This window comes from Pseudophryne corroboree, chromosome 8 (assembly GCF_028390025.1).
Source record: "Pseudophryne corroboree isolate aPseCor3 chromosome 8, aPseCor3.hap2, whole genome shotgun sequence".
Taxonomy (NCBI): domain Eukaryota; kingdom Metazoa; phylum Chordata; class Amphibia; order Anura; family Myobatrachidae; genus Pseudophryne; species Pseudophryne corroboree.
In genome coordinates, this window is record NC_086451.1 from 376,263,496 (window position 1) to 376,279,323 (window position 15,828).

General features: G+C 29.6%; 21 non-coding genes across 21 annotated transcripts; all 21 read right to left on the reverse strand.

Annotated features, from left to right (window-relative positions):
* Positions 1–42: 42 nt before the first annotated feature.
* Positions 43–115, reverse strand: TRNAR-UCG (transfer RNA arginine (anticodon UCG)). Its single transcript has one exon. It is a non-coding gene; the product is annotated as a tRNA-Arg (tRNA).
* Positions 116–515: 400 nt separating this feature from the next.
* Positions 516–588, reverse strand: TRNAR-UCG (transfer RNA arginine (anticodon UCG)). The gene has a single exon. It is a non-coding gene; the product is annotated as a tRNA-Arg (tRNA).
* A 400-nt stretch (positions 589–988) lies between these two features.
* TRNAR-UCG (transfer RNA arginine (anticodon UCG)) lies at positions 989–1,061 on the reverse strand. The gene has a single exon. It is a non-coding gene; the product is annotated as a tRNA-Arg (tRNA).
* An 874-nt stretch (positions 1,062–1,935) lies between these two features.
* On the reverse strand, positions 1,936–2,008 carry TRNAR-UCG (transfer RNA arginine (anticodon UCG)). The gene has a single exon. It is a non-coding gene; the product is annotated as a tRNA-Arg (tRNA).
* A 671-nt stretch (positions 2,009–2,679) lies between these two features.
* On the reverse strand, positions 2,680–2,752 carry TRNAR-UCG (transfer RNA arginine (anticodon UCG)). The gene has a single exon. It is a non-coding gene; the product is annotated as a tRNA-Arg (tRNA).
* A 400-nt stretch (positions 2,753–3,152) lies between these two features.
* Positions 3,153–3,225, reverse strand: TRNAR-UCG (transfer RNA arginine (anticodon UCG)). The gene has a single exon. It is a non-coding gene; the product is annotated as a tRNA-Arg (tRNA).
* Positions 3,226–4,368: 1,143 nt separating this feature from the next.
* Positions 4,369–4,441, reverse strand: TRNAR-UCG (transfer RNA arginine (anticodon UCG)). Its single transcript has one exon. It is a non-coding gene; the product is annotated as a tRNA-Arg (tRNA).
* A 403-nt stretch (positions 4,442–4,844) lies between these two features.
* Positions 4,845–4,917, reverse strand: TRNAQ-UUG (transfer RNA glutamine (anticodon UUG)). Its single transcript has one exon. It is a non-coding gene; the product is annotated as a tRNA-Gln (tRNA).
* Positions 4,918–5,319: 402 nt separating this feature from the next.
* Positions 5,320–5,392, reverse strand: TRNAQ-UUG (transfer RNA glutamine (anticodon UUG)). Its single transcript has one exon. It is a non-coding gene; the product is annotated as a tRNA-Gln (tRNA).
* Positions 5,393–6,266: 874 nt separating this feature from the next.
* Positions 6,267–6,339, reverse strand: TRNAR-UCG (transfer RNA arginine (anticodon UCG)). Its single transcript has one exon. It is a non-coding gene; the product is annotated as a tRNA-Arg (tRNA).
* A 401-nt stretch (positions 6,340–6,740) lies between these two features.
* Positions 6,741–6,813, reverse strand: TRNAR-UCG (transfer RNA arginine (anticodon UCG)). Its single transcript has one exon. It is a non-coding gene; the product is annotated as a tRNA-Arg (tRNA).
* Positions 6,814–7,961: 1,148 nt separating this feature from the next.
* On the reverse strand, positions 7,962–8,034 carry TRNAR-UCG (transfer RNA arginine (anticodon UCG)). The gene has a single exon. It is a non-coding gene; the product is annotated as a tRNA-Arg (tRNA).
* Positions 8,035–9,653: 1,619 nt separating this feature from the next.
* Positions 9,654–9,726, reverse strand: TRNAR-UCG (transfer RNA arginine (anticodon UCG)). Its single transcript has one exon. It is a non-coding gene; the product is annotated as a tRNA-Arg (tRNA).
* Positions 9,727–10,126: 400 nt separating this feature from the next.
* On the reverse strand, positions 10,127–10,199 carry TRNAR-UCG (transfer RNA arginine (anticodon UCG)). Its single transcript has one exon. It is a non-coding gene; the product is annotated as a tRNA-Arg (tRNA).
* Positions 10,200–10,599: 400 nt separating this feature from the next.
* Positions 10,600–10,672, reverse strand: TRNAR-UCG (transfer RNA arginine (anticodon UCG)). The gene has a single exon. It is a non-coding gene; the product is annotated as a tRNA-Arg (tRNA).
* A 1,144-nt stretch (positions 10,673–11,816) lies between these two features.
* Positions 11,817–11,889, reverse strand: TRNAR-UCG (transfer RNA arginine (anticodon UCG)). The gene has a single exon. It is a non-coding gene; the product is annotated as a tRNA-Arg (tRNA).
* A 400-nt stretch (positions 11,890–12,289) lies between these two features.
* Positions 12,290–12,362, reverse strand: TRNAR-UCG (transfer RNA arginine (anticodon UCG)). Its single transcript has one exon. It is a non-coding gene; the product is annotated as a tRNA-Arg (tRNA).
* Positions 12,363–13,035: 673 nt separating this feature from the next.
* On the reverse strand, positions 13,036–13,108 carry TRNAR-UCG (transfer RNA arginine (anticodon UCG)). Its single transcript has one exon. It is a non-coding gene; the product is annotated as a tRNA-Arg (tRNA).
* An 876-nt stretch (positions 13,109–13,984) lies between these two features.
* TRNAR-UCG (transfer RNA arginine (anticodon UCG)) lies at positions 13,985–14,057 on the reverse strand. The gene has a single exon. It is a non-coding gene; the product is annotated as a tRNA-Arg (tRNA).
* A 1,144-nt stretch (positions 14,058–15,201) lies between these two features.
* TRNAR-UCG (transfer RNA arginine (anticodon UCG)) lies at positions 15,202–15,274 on the reverse strand. The gene has a single exon. It is a non-coding gene; the product is annotated as a tRNA-Arg (tRNA).
* A 400-nt stretch (positions 15,275–15,674) lies between these two features.
* Positions 15,675–15,747, reverse strand: TRNAR-UCG (transfer RNA arginine (anticodon UCG)). The gene has a single exon. It is a non-coding gene; the product is annotated as a tRNA-Arg (tRNA).
* Positions 15,748–15,828: the final 81 nt, after the last annotated feature.

Genomic DNA, 15,828 nt, shown 5'->3' on the forward strand with positions numbered 1-15,828 from the left:
TAATGAAAAAAATACAGTATAAACAAATAACATTGAATCCAATGACCACGAAGGGTCTCGAATCCTCAATCTTCTGATCCGAAGTCAGATGCCTTATCCATTAGGCCACGTGGTCACCGTGTGTCCAAAGATTAACGCCTAAGAAAGTATAGTAATATAAAGATTCAAGTAAAAAACATATTTGTTTTGTTTCTTTGAGACAACTGTTTTGGATAATCTTACACTCAGATGACAAACTTTGATAAAACAATAATTTAAGTTATTGATTCTGAAAGAAAATAATAATGTTTAGTATTCCACAATACCCAAGCCTAGAATTTTGAGAAACCTTAAATCAACTTAAAGATACATTGACTGCTGTGCAATCTACAAAGTTTGCTAAATAGTTTAAAGAGCAAAGGTTTTGAGATATTTTACTTTGAGCTGTGTTTGTTCTGATTTCATTATTATATTCCTTACAAAATATTTCATCTTAATGAAAAAAATACAGTATAAACAAATAACATTGAATCCAATGACCACGAAGGGACTCGAACCCTCAATATTCTGATCCGAAGTCAGACGCCTTATCCATTAGGCCACGTGGTCACTGTTTGTCAAAATATTAATGCCTAAGAAAGTATAGTAACATAAAGATTCAAGTAAAAAACATATTTGTTTTGTTTCTTTGAGACAACTGTTTTGGATAATCTTACTCTCAGATGACAAACTTTAATCCAACAATAATTTTAGTTATTGATTCTGAAAGAAAATAATAAAGTTTAGTATTCCACAATACCCAAGCCTAGAATTTTGAGAAACCTTAAATCAACTTAAAGATACATTGACTGCTGTGCAATCTACAAAGTTTGCTAAATAGTTTAAAGAACAAAGGTTTTGAGATATTTTACTTTGAGCTGTGTTTGTTATGATTTCATTATTATATTCCTTACAAAATATTTCATCTTAATGAAAAAAATACAGTATAAACAAATAACATTGAATCCAATGACTACGAAGGGACTCTAACCCTCAATCTTCTGATCCGAAGTCAGATGCCTTATCCATTAGGCCACGTGGTCACAGTGTGTCCAAAGATTAACGCCTAAGAAAGTATAGTAATATAAAGATTCAAGTAAAAAACATATTTGTTTTGTTTCTTTGAGACAACTGTTTTGGATAATCTTACACTCAGATGACAAACTTTGATCCAACAATAATTTTAGTTATTGATTCTGAAAGAAAATAATAATGTTTAGTATTCCACAATACCCAAGCCTAGAATTTTGAGAAACCTTAAATCAACTTAAAGATACATTGACTGCTGTGCAATCTACAAAGTTTGCTAAATATTTTAAAGAACAAAGGTTTTGAGATATTTTACTTTGAGCTGTGTTTGTTCTGATTTCATTATTATATTCCTTACAAAATATTTAATCTTAATGAAAAAAATACAGTATAAACAAATAACATTGAATCCAATGACCGCGAAGGGTTTAAAAACCTCAATCTTCTGATCCGAAGTCAGATGCCCTATCCATTAGGCCACGTGGTCACCGTGTCTCCAAAGATTAACGCCTAAGAAAGTATTATAATATAAAGATTCAAGTAAAAAACATATTTGTTTTGTTTCTTTGAGACAACTGTTTTGGACAATCTTACACTCAGATGACAAACTTTGATCCAACAATAATTTTAGTTATTGATTCTGAAAGAAAATAATAATGTTTAGTATTCCACAATACCCAAGCCTAGAATTTTGAGAAACCTTAAATCAACTTAAAGATACATTGACTGCTGTGCAATCTACAAAGTTTGCTAAATAGTTTAAAGAGCAAAGGTTTTGAGATATTTTACTTTGAGCTGTGTTTGTTCTGATTTCATTATTATATTCCTTACAAAATATTTCATCTTAATGAAAAAAAATACAGTATAAACAAATAACATTGAATCCAATGACCACGAAGGGACTCGAACCCTCAATCTTCTGATACGAAGTCAGACGCCTTATCCATTAGGCCACATGGTCACTGTTTGTTAATATATTAATGCCTAAGAAAGTATAGTAACATAAAGATTCAAGTAAAAAACATATTTGTTTTTTTCTTTGAGACAACTGTTTTGGATAATCTTACACTCAGATGACAAACTTTAATCCAACAATAATTTCAATTATTAATTCTGAATAAAACTAATATTGTTTAGTATTCTACAATACCCCATTCAAGAAGTTTGAGAAACCTTAAACAAACTGAGAAATATATTTAATGGTTGATGTGCAATCTACAAAGTTTACTGAATAGTTTAAAGACCAAAGGGTTAGAGATTCTTCACTTTGAATCATGTTTGATCTGATTTCATTATTAAAATCCAAACACAAGATGTTATCTTTATGTAAAAATATATACACCTAGATGACAAACTTTGATCCAACAATAATTTTAGTTATTGATTCTGAAAGAAAATAATAATGTTTAGTATTCCACAATACCCAAGCCTAGAATTTTGAGAAACCTTAAATCAACTTAAAGATACATTGACTGCTGTGCAATCTACAAAGTTTGCTAAATAGTTTAAAGAACAAACGTTTTGAGATATTTTACTTTGAGCTGTGTTTGTTCTGATTTCATTATTATATTCCTTACAAAATATTTCATCTTAATGAAAAAATACAGTATAAACAAATAACATTGAATCCAATGACCACGAAGGGTCTCGAATCCTCAATCTTCTGATCCGAAGTCAGATGCCTTATCCATTAGGCCACGTGGTCACCGTGTGTCCAAAGATTAACGCCTAAGAAAGTATAGTAATATAAAGATTCAAGTAAAAAACATATTTGTTTTGTTTCTTTGAGACAACTGTTTTGGATAATCTTACACTCAGATGACAAACTTTGATAAAACAATAATTTAAGTTATTGATTCTGAAAGAAAATAATAATGTTTAGTATTCCACAATACCCAAGCCTAGAATTTTGAGAAACCTTAAATCAACTTAAAGATACATTGACTGCTGTGCAATCTACAAAGTTTGCTAAATAGTTTAAAGAGCAAAGGTTTTGAGATATTTTACTTTGAGCTGTGTTTGTTCTGATTTCATTATTATATTCCTTACAAAATATTTCATCTTAATGAAAAAAATACAGTATAAACAAATAACATTGAATCCAATGACCACGAAGGGACTCGAACCCTCAATATTCTGATCCGAAGTCAGACGCCTTATCCATTAGGCCACGTGGTCACTGTTTGTCAAAATATTAATGCCTAAGAAAGTATAGTAACATAAAGATTCAAGTAAAAAACATATTTGTTTTGTTTCTTTGAGACAACTGTTTTGGATAATCTTACTCTCAGATGACAAACTTTAATCCAACAATAATTTTAGTTATTGATTCTGAAAGAAAATAATAATGTTTAGTATTCCACAATACCCAAGCCTAGAATTTTGTGAAACCTTAAATCAACTTAAAGATACATTGACTGCTGTGCAATCTACAAAGTTTGCTAAATAGTTTAAAGAGCAAAGGTTTTGAGATATTTTACTTTGAGCTGTGTTTGTTCTGATTTCATTTTTATATTCCTTACAAAATATTTAATCTTAATGAAAAAAATACAGTATAAACAAATAACATTGAAGGCAATGACCACGATGGGACTCGAACCCTCAATCTTCTTATCCGAAGTCAGACGCCTTATCCATTAGGCCACATGGTCAATGTCTGTCCAAAGATTAACGCCTAAGAAAGTATAGTAATTTAAAGATTCAAGTAAAAACATTTGTTTTCTTTCTTTGAGACAACTGTTTTGGATAATCTTACACTCAGATGACAAACTTTAATTCAACAATAATTTCAATTATTAATTCTGAATAAAACTAATATTGTTTAGTATTCTACAATACCCCATTCAAGAAGTTTGAGAAACCTTAAACAAACTGAGAAATATATTTAATGGTTGATGTGCAATCTACAAAGTTTACTGAATAGTTTAAAGACCAAAGGGTTAGAGATTCTTCACTTTGAATCATGTTTGATCTGATTTCATTATTAAAATCCAAACATAAGATGTTATCTTTATGTAAAAATATATACACCTAGATGACAAACTTTGATCCAACAATAATTTTAGTTATTGATTCTGAAAGAAAATAATAATGTTTAGTATTCCACAATACCCAAGCCTAGAATTTTGAGAAACCTTAAATCAACTTAAAGATACATTGACTGCTGTGCAATCTACAAAGTTTGCTAAATAGTTTAAAGAACAAAGGTTTTGAGATATTTTACTTTGAGCTGTGTTTGTTATGCTTTCATTATTATATTCCTTACAAAATATTTCATCTTAATGAAAAAAATACAGTATAAACAAATAACATTGAATCCAATGACTACGAAGGGACTCTAACCCTCAATCTTCTGATCCGAAGTCAGATGCCTTATCCATTAGGCCACGTGGTCACAGTGTGTCCAAAGATTAACGCCTAAGAAAGTATAGTAATATAAAGATTCAAGTAAAAAACATATTTGTTTTGTTTCTTTGAGACAACTGTTTTGGATAATCTTACACTCAGATGACAAACTTTGATCCAACAATAATTTTAGTTATTGATTCTGAAAGAAAATAATAATGTTTAGTATTCCACAATACCCAAGCCTAGAATTTTGAGAAACCTTAAATCAACTTAAAGATACATTGACTGCTGTGCAATCTACAAAGTTTGCTAAATAGTTTAAAGAACAAAGGTTTTGAGATATTTTACTTTGAGCTGTGTTTGTTCTGATTTCATTATTATATTCCTTACAAAATATTTCATCTTAATGAAAAAAAAAATACAGTATAAACAAATAACATTGAAGGCAATGACCACAAAGGGACTCGAACCCTCAATCTTCTGATCCAAAGTCAGACGCCTTATCCATTAGGCCACGTGGTCAATGTCTGTCCAAAGATTAACGCTTAAGAAAGTATAGTAATATAAAGATTCAAGTAAAAAACATATTTGTTTTGTTTCTTTGAGACAACTGTTTTGGATAATCTTACACTCAGATGACAAACTTTGATCCAACAATTATTTTAGTTATTGATTCTGAAAGAAAGTAATAATGTTTAGTATTCCACAATACCCAAGCCTAGAATTTTGAGAAACCTTAAATCAACTTAAAGATACATTGACTGCTGTGCAATCTACAAAGTTTGCTAAATAGTTTAAAGAGCAAAGGTTTTGAGATATTTTACTTTGAGCTGTGTTTGTTCTGATTTCATTATTATATTCCTTACAAAATATTTCATCTTAATGAAAAAAACATACAGTATAAACAAATAACATTGAATCCAATGACCACGAAGGGACTCGAACCCTCAATCTTCTGATACAAAGTCAGACGCCTTATCCATTAGGCCACATGGTCACTGCTTGTTAATATATTAATGCCTAAGAAAGTATAGTAACATAAAGATTCAAGTAAAAAACATATTTGTTTTTTTCTTTGAGACAACTGTTTTGGATAATCTTACACTCAGATGACAAACTTTGATCCAACAATAATTTTAGTTATTGATTCTGAAAGAAAATAATAATGTTTAGTATTCCACAATACCCAAGCCTAGAATTTTGAGAAACCTTAAATCAACTTAAAGATACATTGACTGCTGTGCAATCTACAAAGTTTGCTAAATAGTTTAAAGAGCAAAGGTTTTGAGATATTTTACTTTGAGCTATGTTTGTTCTGATTTCATTATTATATTCCTTACAAAATATTTCATCTTAATGAAAAAAATACAGTATAAACAAATAACATTGAATCCAATGACCGCGAAGGGACTAAAAACCTCAATCTTCTGATCCGAAGTCAGATGCCCTATCCATTAGGCCACGTGGTCACCGTGTGTCCAAAGATTAACGCCTAAGAAAGTATAGTAATATAAAGATTCAAGTAAAAAACATATTTGTTTTGTTTCTTTGAGACAACTGTTTTGGATAATCTTACACTCAGATGACAAACTTTGATCCAACAATAATTTTAGTTATTGATTCTGAAAGAAAATAATAATGTTTAGTATTCCACAATACCCAAGCCTAGAATTTTGAGAAACCTTAAATCAACTTAAAGATACATTGACTGCTGTGCAATCTACAAAGTTTGCTAAATAGTTTAAAGAGCAAAGGTTTTGAGATATTTTACTTTGAGCTGTGTTTGTTCTGATTTCATTATTATATTCCTTACAAAATATTTCATCTTAATGAAAAAAACATACAGTATAAACAAATAACATTGAATCCAATGACCACGAAGGGACTCGAACCCTCAATCTCCTGATCCGAAGTCAGACGCCTTATCCATTAGGCCACGTGGTCACTGTTTGTCAAAACATTAATGCCTAAGAAAGTATAGTAACATAAAGATTCAAGTAAAAAACATATTTGTTTTGTTTCTTTGAGACAACTGTTTTGGATAATCTTACAATCAGATGACAAATTTTAATCCAACAATAATTTTAGTTATTGATTCTGAAAGAAAATAATAATGTTTAGTATTCCACAATACCCAAGCCTAGAATTTTGAGAAACCTTAAATCAACTTAAAGATACATTGACTGCTGTGCAATCTACAAAGTTTGCTAAATAGTTTAAAGAGCAAAGGTTTTGAGATATTTTACTTTGAGCTGTGTTTGTTCTGATTTCATTATTATATTCCTTACAAAATATTTCATCTTAATGAAAAAAAATACAGTATAAACAAATAACATTGAATCCAATGACCACGAAGGGACTCGAACCCTCAATCTTCTGATACGAAGTCAGACGCCTTATCCATTAGGCCACATGGTCACTGTTTGTTAATATATTAATGCCTAAGAAAGTATAGTAACATAAAGATTCAAGTAAAAAACATATTTGTTTTTTTCTTTGAGACAACTGTTTTGGATAATCTTACACTCAGATGACAAACTTTAATCCAACAATAATTTCAATTATTAATTCTGAATAAAACTAATATTGTTTAGTATTCTACAATACCCCATTCAAGAAGTTTGAGAAACCTTAAACAAACTGAGAAATATATTTAATGGTTGATGTGCAATCTACAAAGTTTACTGAATAGTTTAAAGACCAAAGGGTTAGAGATTCTTCACTTTGAATCATGTTTGATCTGATTTCATTATTAAAATCCAAACATAAGATGTTATCTTTATGTAAAAATATATACACCTAGATGACAAACTTTGATCCAACAATAATTTTAGTTATTGATTCTGAAAGAAAATAATAATGTTTAGTATTCCACAATACCCAAGCCTAGAATTTTGAGAAACCTTAAATCAACTTAAAGATACATTGACTGCTGTGCAATCTACAAAGTTTGCTAAATAGTTTAAAGAGCAAAGGTTTTGAGATATTTTACTTTGAGCTATGTTTGTTCTGATTTCATTATTATATTCCTTACAAAATATTTCATCTTAATGAAAAAAATACAGTATAAACAAATAACATTGAATCCAATGACCGCGAAGGGACTAAAAACCTCAATCTTCTGATCCGAAGTCAGATGCCCTATCCATTAGGCCACGTGGTCACTGTGTGTCCAAAGATTAACGCCTAAGAAAGTATAGTAATATAAAGATTCAAGTAAAAAACATATTTGTTTTGTTTCTTTGAGACAACTGTTTTGGATAATCTTACACTCAGATGACAAACTTTGATCCAACAATAATTTTAGTTATTGATTCTGAAAGAAAATAATAATGTTTAGTATTCCACAATACCCAAGCCTAGAATTTTAAAAAAACCTTAAATCAACTTAAAGATACATTGACTGCTGTGCAATCTACAAAGTTTGCTAAATAGTTTAAAGAGCAAAGGTTTTGAGATATTTTACTTTGAGCTGTGTTTGTTCTGATTTCATTATTATATTCCTTACAAAATATTTCATCTTAATGAAAAAAACATACAGTATAAACAAATAACATTGAATCCAATGACCACGAAGGGACTCGAACCCTCAATCTCCTGATCCGAAGTCAGACGCCTTATCCATTAGGCCACGTAGTCACTGTTTGTCAAAATATTAATGCCTAAGAAAGTATAGTAACATAAAGATTCAAGTAAAAAACATATTTGTTTTGTTTCTTTGAGACAACTGTTTTGGATAATCTTACACTCAGATGACAAATTTTAATCCAACAATAATTTTAGTTATTGATTCTGAAAGAAAATAATAATGTTTAGTATTCCACAATACCCAAGCCTAGAATTTTGAGAAACCTTAAATCAACTTAAAGATACATTGACTGCTGTGCAATCTACAAAGTTTGCTAAATATTTTAAAGAACAAAGGTTTTGAGATATTTTACTTTGAGCTGTGTTTGTTCTGATTTCATTATTATATTCCTTACAAAATAATTAATCTTAATGAAAAAAATACAGTATAAACAAATAACATTGAATCCAATGACCGCGAAGGGACTAAAAACCTCAATCTTCTGATCCGAAGTCAGATGCCCTATCCATTAGGCCACGTGGTCACCGTGTCTCCAAAGATTAACGCCTAAGAAAGTATAGTAATATAAAGATTCAAGTAAAAAACATATTTGTTTTGTTTCTTTGAGACAACTGTTTTGGACAATCTTACACTCAGATGACAAACTTTGATCCAACAATAATTTTAGTTATTGATTCTGAAAGAAAATAATAATGTTTAGTATTCCACAATACCCAAGCCTAGAATTTTGAGAAACCTTAAATCAACTTAAAGATACATTGACTGCTGTGCAATCTACAAAGTTTGCTAAATAGTTTAAAGAGCAAAGGTTTTGAGATATTTTACTTTGAGCTGTGTTTGTTCTGATTTCATTATTATATTCCTTACAAAATATTTCATCTTAATGAAAAAAAATACAGTATAAACAAATAACATTGAATCCAATGACCACGAAGGGACTCGAACCCTCAATCTTCTGATATGAAGTCAGACGCCTTATCCATTAGGCCACATGGTCACTGTTTGTTAATATATTAATGCCTAAGAAAGTATAGTAACATAAAGATTCAAGTAAAAAACATATTTGTTTTTTTCTTTGAGACAACTGTTTTGGATAATCTTACACTCAGATGACAAACTTTAATCCAACAATAATTTCAATTATTAATTCTGAATAAAACTAATATTGTTTAGTATTCTACAATACCCCATTCAAGAAGTTTGAGAAACCTTAAACAAACTGAGAAATATATTTAATGGTTGATGTGCAATCTACAAAGTTTACTGAATAGTTTAAAGACCAAATGGTTAGAGATTCTTCACTTTGAATCATGTTTGATCTGATTTCATTATTAAAATCCAAACATAAGATGTTATCTTTATGTAAAAATATATACACCTAGATGACAAACTTTGATACAACAATAATTTTAGTTATTGATTCTGAAAGAAAATAATAATGTTTAGTATTCCACAATACCCAAGCCTAGAATTTTGAGAAACCTTAAATCAACTTAAAGATACATTGACTGCTGTGCAATCTACAAAGTTTGCTAAATAGTTTAAAGAACAAACGTTTTGAGATATTTTACTTTGAGCTGTGTTAGTTCTGATTTCATTATTATATTCCTTACAAAATATTTCATCTTAATGAAAAAAATACAGTATAAACAAATAACATTGAATCCAATGACCACGAAGGGTCTCGAATCCTCAATCTTCTGATCCGAAGTCAGATGCCTTATCCATTAGGCCACGTGGTCACCGTGTGTCCAAAGATTAACGCCTAAGAAAGTATAGTAATATAAAGATTCAAGTAAAAAACATATTTGTTTTGTTTCTTTGAGACAACTGTTTTGGATAATCTTACACTCAGATGACAAACTTTGATAAAACAATAATTTTAGTTATTGATTCTGAAAGAAAATAATAATGTTTAGTATTCCACAATACCCAAGCCTAGAATTTTGAGAAACCTTAAATCAACTTAAAGATACATTGACTGCTGTGCAATCTACAAAGTTTGCTAAATAGTTTAAAGAGCAAAGGTTTTGAGATATTTTACTTTGAGCTGTGTTTGTTCTGATTTCATTATTATATTCCTTACAAAATATTTCATCTTAATGAAAAAAATACAGTATAAACAAATATCATTGAATCCAATGACCACGAAGGGACTCGAACCCTCAATCTTCTGATCCGAAGTCAGACGCCTTATCCATTAGGCCACGTGGTCACTGTTTGTCAAAATATTAATGCCTAAGAAAGTATAGTAACATAAAGATTCAAGTAAAAAACATATTTGTTTTGTTTCTTTGAGACAACTGTTTTGGATAATCTTACACTCAGATGACAAACTTTATTCCAACAATAATTTTAGTTATTGATTCTGAAAGAAAATAATATTGTTTAGTATTCCACAATACCCAAGCCTAGAATTTTGAGAAACCTTAAATCAACTTAAAGATACATTGACTGCTGTGCAATCTACAAAGTTTGCTTAATAGTTTAAAGAACAAAGGTTTTGAGATATTTTACTTTGAGCTGTGTTTGTTCTGATTTCATTATTATATTCCTTACAAAATATTTCATCTTAATGAAAAAAATACAGTATAAACAAATAACATTGAATCCAATGACCACGAAGAGACTCGAACCCTCAATCTTCTGATCCGAAGTCAGACGCCTTATCCATTAGGCCACGTGGTCACTGTTTGTTAATATATTAATGCCTAAGAAAGTATAGTAACATAAAGATTCAAGTAAAAAACATATTTGTTTTTTTCTTTGAGACAACTGTTTTGGATAATCTTACACTCAGATGACAAACTTTAATCCAACAATAATTTCAATTATTAATTCTGAATAAAACTAATATTGTTTAGTATTCTACAATACCCCATTCAAGAAGTTTGAGAAACCTTAAACAAACTGAGAAATATATGTAATGGTTGATGTGCAATCTACAAAGTTTACTGAATAGTTTAAAGACCAAAGGGTTAGAGATTCTTCACTTTGAATCATGTTTGATCTGATTTCATTATTAAAATCCAAACATAAGATGTTATCTTTATGTAAAATATATACACCTAGATGACAAACTTTGATCCAACAATAATTTTAGTTATTGATTCTGAAAGAAAATAATAATGTTTAGTATTCCACAATACCCAAGCCTAGAATTTTGAGAAACCTTAAATCAACTTAAAGATACATTGACTGCTGTACAATCTACAAAGTTTGCTAAATAGTTTAAAGAACAAAGGTTTTGAGATATTTTACTTTGAGCTGTGTTTGTTCTAATTTCATTATTATATTCCTTACAAAATATTTCATCTTAATGAAAAAAATACAGTATAAACAAATAACATTGAATCCAATGACCACGAAGGGAATCAAATCCTCAATCTTCTGATGCGAAGTCAGATGCCTTATCCATTAGGCCACGTGGTCACCGTGTGTCCAAAGATTAACGCCTAAGAAAGTATAGTAATATAAAGATTCAAGTAGAAAACACATTTGTTTTGTTTCTTTGAGACAACTGTTTTGGATAATCTTACACTAAGATGACAAACTTTGATAAAACAATAATTTAAGTTATTGATTCTGAAAGAAAATAATAATGTTTAGTATTCCACAATACCCAAGCCTAGAATTTTGAGAAACCTTAAATCAACTTAAAGATACATTGACTGCTGTGCAATCTACAAAGTTTGCTAAATAGTTTAAAGAGCAAAGGTTTTGAGATATTTTACTTTGAGCTGTGTTTGTTCTGATTTCATTATTATATTCCTTACAAAATATTTCATCTTAATGAAAAAAATACAGTATAAACAAATAACATTGAATCCAATGACCACGAAGGGACTCGAACCCTCAATATTCTGATCCGAAGTCAGACGCCTTATCCATTAGGCCACGTGGTCACTGTTTGTCAAAATATTAATGCCTAAGAAAGTATAGTAACATAAAGATTCAAGTAAAAAACATATTTGTTTTGTTTCTTTGAGACAACTGTTTTGGATAATCTTACTCTCAGATGACAAACTTTAATCCAACAATAATTTTAGTTATTGATTCTGAAAGAAAATAATAATGTTTAGTATTCCACAATACCCAAGCCTAGAATTTTGAGAAACCTTAAATCAACTTAAAGATACAATGACTGCTGTGCAATCTACAAAGTTTGCTAAATAGTTTAAAGAGCAAAGGTTTTGAGATATTTTACTTTGAGCTGTGTTTGTTCTGATTTCATTTTTATATTCCTTACAAAATATTTCATCTTAATGAAAAAAATACAGTATAAACAAATAACATTGAAGGCAATGACTACGACGGGACTCGAACCCTCAATCTTCTGATCCGAAGTCAGACGCCTTATCCATTAGGCCACGTGGTCAATGTCTGTCCAAAGATTAACGCCTAAGAAAGTATAGTAATTTAAAGATTCAAGTAAAAAACATATTTGTTTTCTTTCTTTGAGACAACTGTTTTGGATAATCTTACACTCAGATGACAAACTTTAATTCAACAATAATTTCAATTATTAATTCTGAATAAAACTATAATTGTTTAGTATTCTACAATACCCCATTCAAGAAGTTTGAGAAACCTTAAACAAACTGAGAAATATATTTAATGGTTGATGTGCAATCTACAAAGTTTACTGAATAGTTTAAAGACCAAAGGGTTAGAGATTCTTCACTTTGAATCATGTTTGATCTGATTTCATTATTAAAATCCAAACATAAGATGATATCTTTATGTAAAAATATATACACCTAGATGAAAAACTTTGATCCAACAATAATTTTAGTTATTGATTCTGAAAGAAAATAATAATGTTTAGTATTCCACAATACCCAAGCCTAGAATTTTGAGAAACCTTAAATCAACTTAAAGATACATTGACTGCTGTGCAATCTACAAAGTTTGCTAAATAGTTTAAAGAACAAAGGTTTTGAGATATTTTACTTTGAGCTGTGTTTGTTATGATTTCATTATTATATTCCTTACAAAATATTTCATCTTAATGAAAAAAATACAGTATAAACAAATAACATTGAATCCAATGACTACGAAGGGACTCTAACCCTCAATCTTCTGATCCGAAGTCAGATGCCTTATCCATTAGGCCACGTGGTCACAGTGTGTCCAAAGGTTAACGCCTAAGAAAGTATAGTAATATAAAGATTCAAGTAAAAAACATATTTGTTTTGTTTCTTTGAGACAACTGTTTTGGATAATCTTACACTCAGATGACAAACTTTGATCCAACAATAATTTTAGTTATTGATTCTGAAAGAAAATAATAATGTTTAGTATTCCACAATACCCAAGCCTAGAATTTTGAGAAACCTTAAATCAACTTAAAGATACATTGACTGCTGTGCAATCTACAAAGTTTGCTAAATAGTTTAAAGAACAAAGGTTTTGAGATATTTTACTTTGAGCTGTGTTTGTTCTGATTTCATTATTACATTCCTTACAAAATATTTCATCTTAATGAAAAAAAAAATACAGTATAAACAAATAACATTGAAGGCAATGACCACGTAGGGACTCGAACCCTCAATCTTCTGATCTGAAGTCAGACGCCTTATCCATTAGGCCACGTGGTCAATGTCTGTCCAAAGATTAACGCCTAAGAAAGTATAGTAATATAAAGATTCAAGTAAAAAACATATTTGTTTTGTTTCTTTGAGACAACTGTTTTGGATAATCTTACACTCAGATGACAAACTTTGATCCAACAATTATTTTAGTTATTGATTCTGAAAGAAAGTAATAATGTTTAGTATTCTACAATACCCAAGCCTAGAATTTTGAGAAACCTTAAATCAACTTAAAGATACATTGACTGCTGTGCAATCTACAAAGTTTGCTAAATAGTTTAAAGAACAAAGGTTTTGAGATATTTTACTTTGAGCTGTGTTTGTTCTGATTTCATTATTATATTCCTTACAAAATATTTCATCTTAATGAAAAAAATACAGTATAAACAAATAACATTGAATCCAATGACCACGAAGGGACTCGAACCCTCAATCTTCTGATCCGAAGTCAGATGCCTTATCCATTAGGCCACGTGGTCACTGTTTGTTAGTATATTAATGCCTAAGAAAGTATAGTAACATAAAGATTCAAGTAAAAAACATATTTGTTTTTTTCTTTGAGACAACTGTTTTGGATAATCTTACACTCAGATGACAAACTTTAATCCAACAATAATTTCATTTATTAATTCTGAATAAAACTAATATTGTTTAGTATTCTACAATACCCCATTCAAGAAGTTTGAGAAACCTTAAACAAACTGAGAAATATATGTAATGGTTGATGTGCAATCTACAAAGTTTAATGAATAGTTTAAAGACCAAAGGGTTAGAGATTCTTCACTTTGAATCATGTTTGATCTGATTTCATTATTAAAATCCAAACATAAGATGTTATCTTTATGTAAAATATATACACCTAGATGACAAACTTTGATCCAACAATAATTTTAGTTATTGATTCTGAAAGAAAATAATAATGTTTAGTATTCCACAATACCCAAGCCTAGAATTTTGAGAAACCTTAAATCAACTTAAAGATACATTGACTGCTGTACAATCTACAAAGTCTGCTAAATAGTTTAAAGAACAAAGGTTTTGAGATATTTTACTTTGAGCTGTGTTTGTTCTGATTTCATTATTATATTCCTTACAAAATATTTCATCTTAATGAAAAAAATACAGTATAAACAAATAACATTGAATCCGATGACCACGAAGGGAATCGAATCCTCAATATTCTGATGCGAAGTCAGATGCCTTATCCATTAGGCCACGTGGTCACCGTGTGTCCAACGATTAACGCCTAAGAAAGTATAGTAATATAAAGATTCAAGTAAAAAACACATTTGTTTTGTTTCTTTGAGACAACTGTTTTGGATAATCTTACACTAAGATGACAAACTTTGATAAAACAATAATTTAAGTTATTGATTCTGAAAGAAAATAATAATGTTTAGTATTCCACAATACCCAAGCCTAGAATTTTGAGAAACCTTAAATCAACTTAAAGATACATTGACTGCTGTGCAATCTACAAAGTTTGCTAAATAGTTTAAAGAGCAAAGGTTTTGAGATATTTTACTTTGAGCTGTGTTTGTTCTGATTTCATTATTATATTCCTTACAAAATATTTCATCTTAATGAAAAAAATACAGTATAAACAAATATCATTGAATCCAATGACCACGAAGGGACTCGAACACTCAATATTCTGATCCGAAGTCAGACGCCTTATCCATTAGGCCACGTGGTCACTGTTTGTCAAAATATTAATGCCTAAGAAAGTATAGTAACATAAAGATTCAAGTAAAAAACATATTTGTTTTGTTTCTTTGAGACAACTGTTTTGGATAATCTTACTCTCAGATGACAAACTTTAATCCAACAATAATTTTAGTTATTGATTCTGAAAGAAAATAATAATGTTTAGTATTCCACAATACCCAAGCCTAGAATTTTGAGAAACCTTAAATCAACTTAAAGATACAATGACTGCTGTGCAATCTACAAAGTTTGCTAAATAGTTTAAAGAGCAAAGGTTTTGAGATATTTTACTTTGAGCTGTGTTTGTTCTGATTTCATTTTTATATTCCTTACAAAATATTTCATCTTAATGAAAAAAATACAGTATAAACAAATAACATTGAAGGCAATGACCACGACGGGACTCGAACCCTCAATCTTCTTATCCGAAGTCAGACGCCTTATCCATTAGGCCACGTGGTCAATGTCTGTCCAAAGATTAACGCCTAAGAAAGTATAGTAATTTAAAGATTCAAGTAAAAAACATATTTGTTTTCTTTCTTT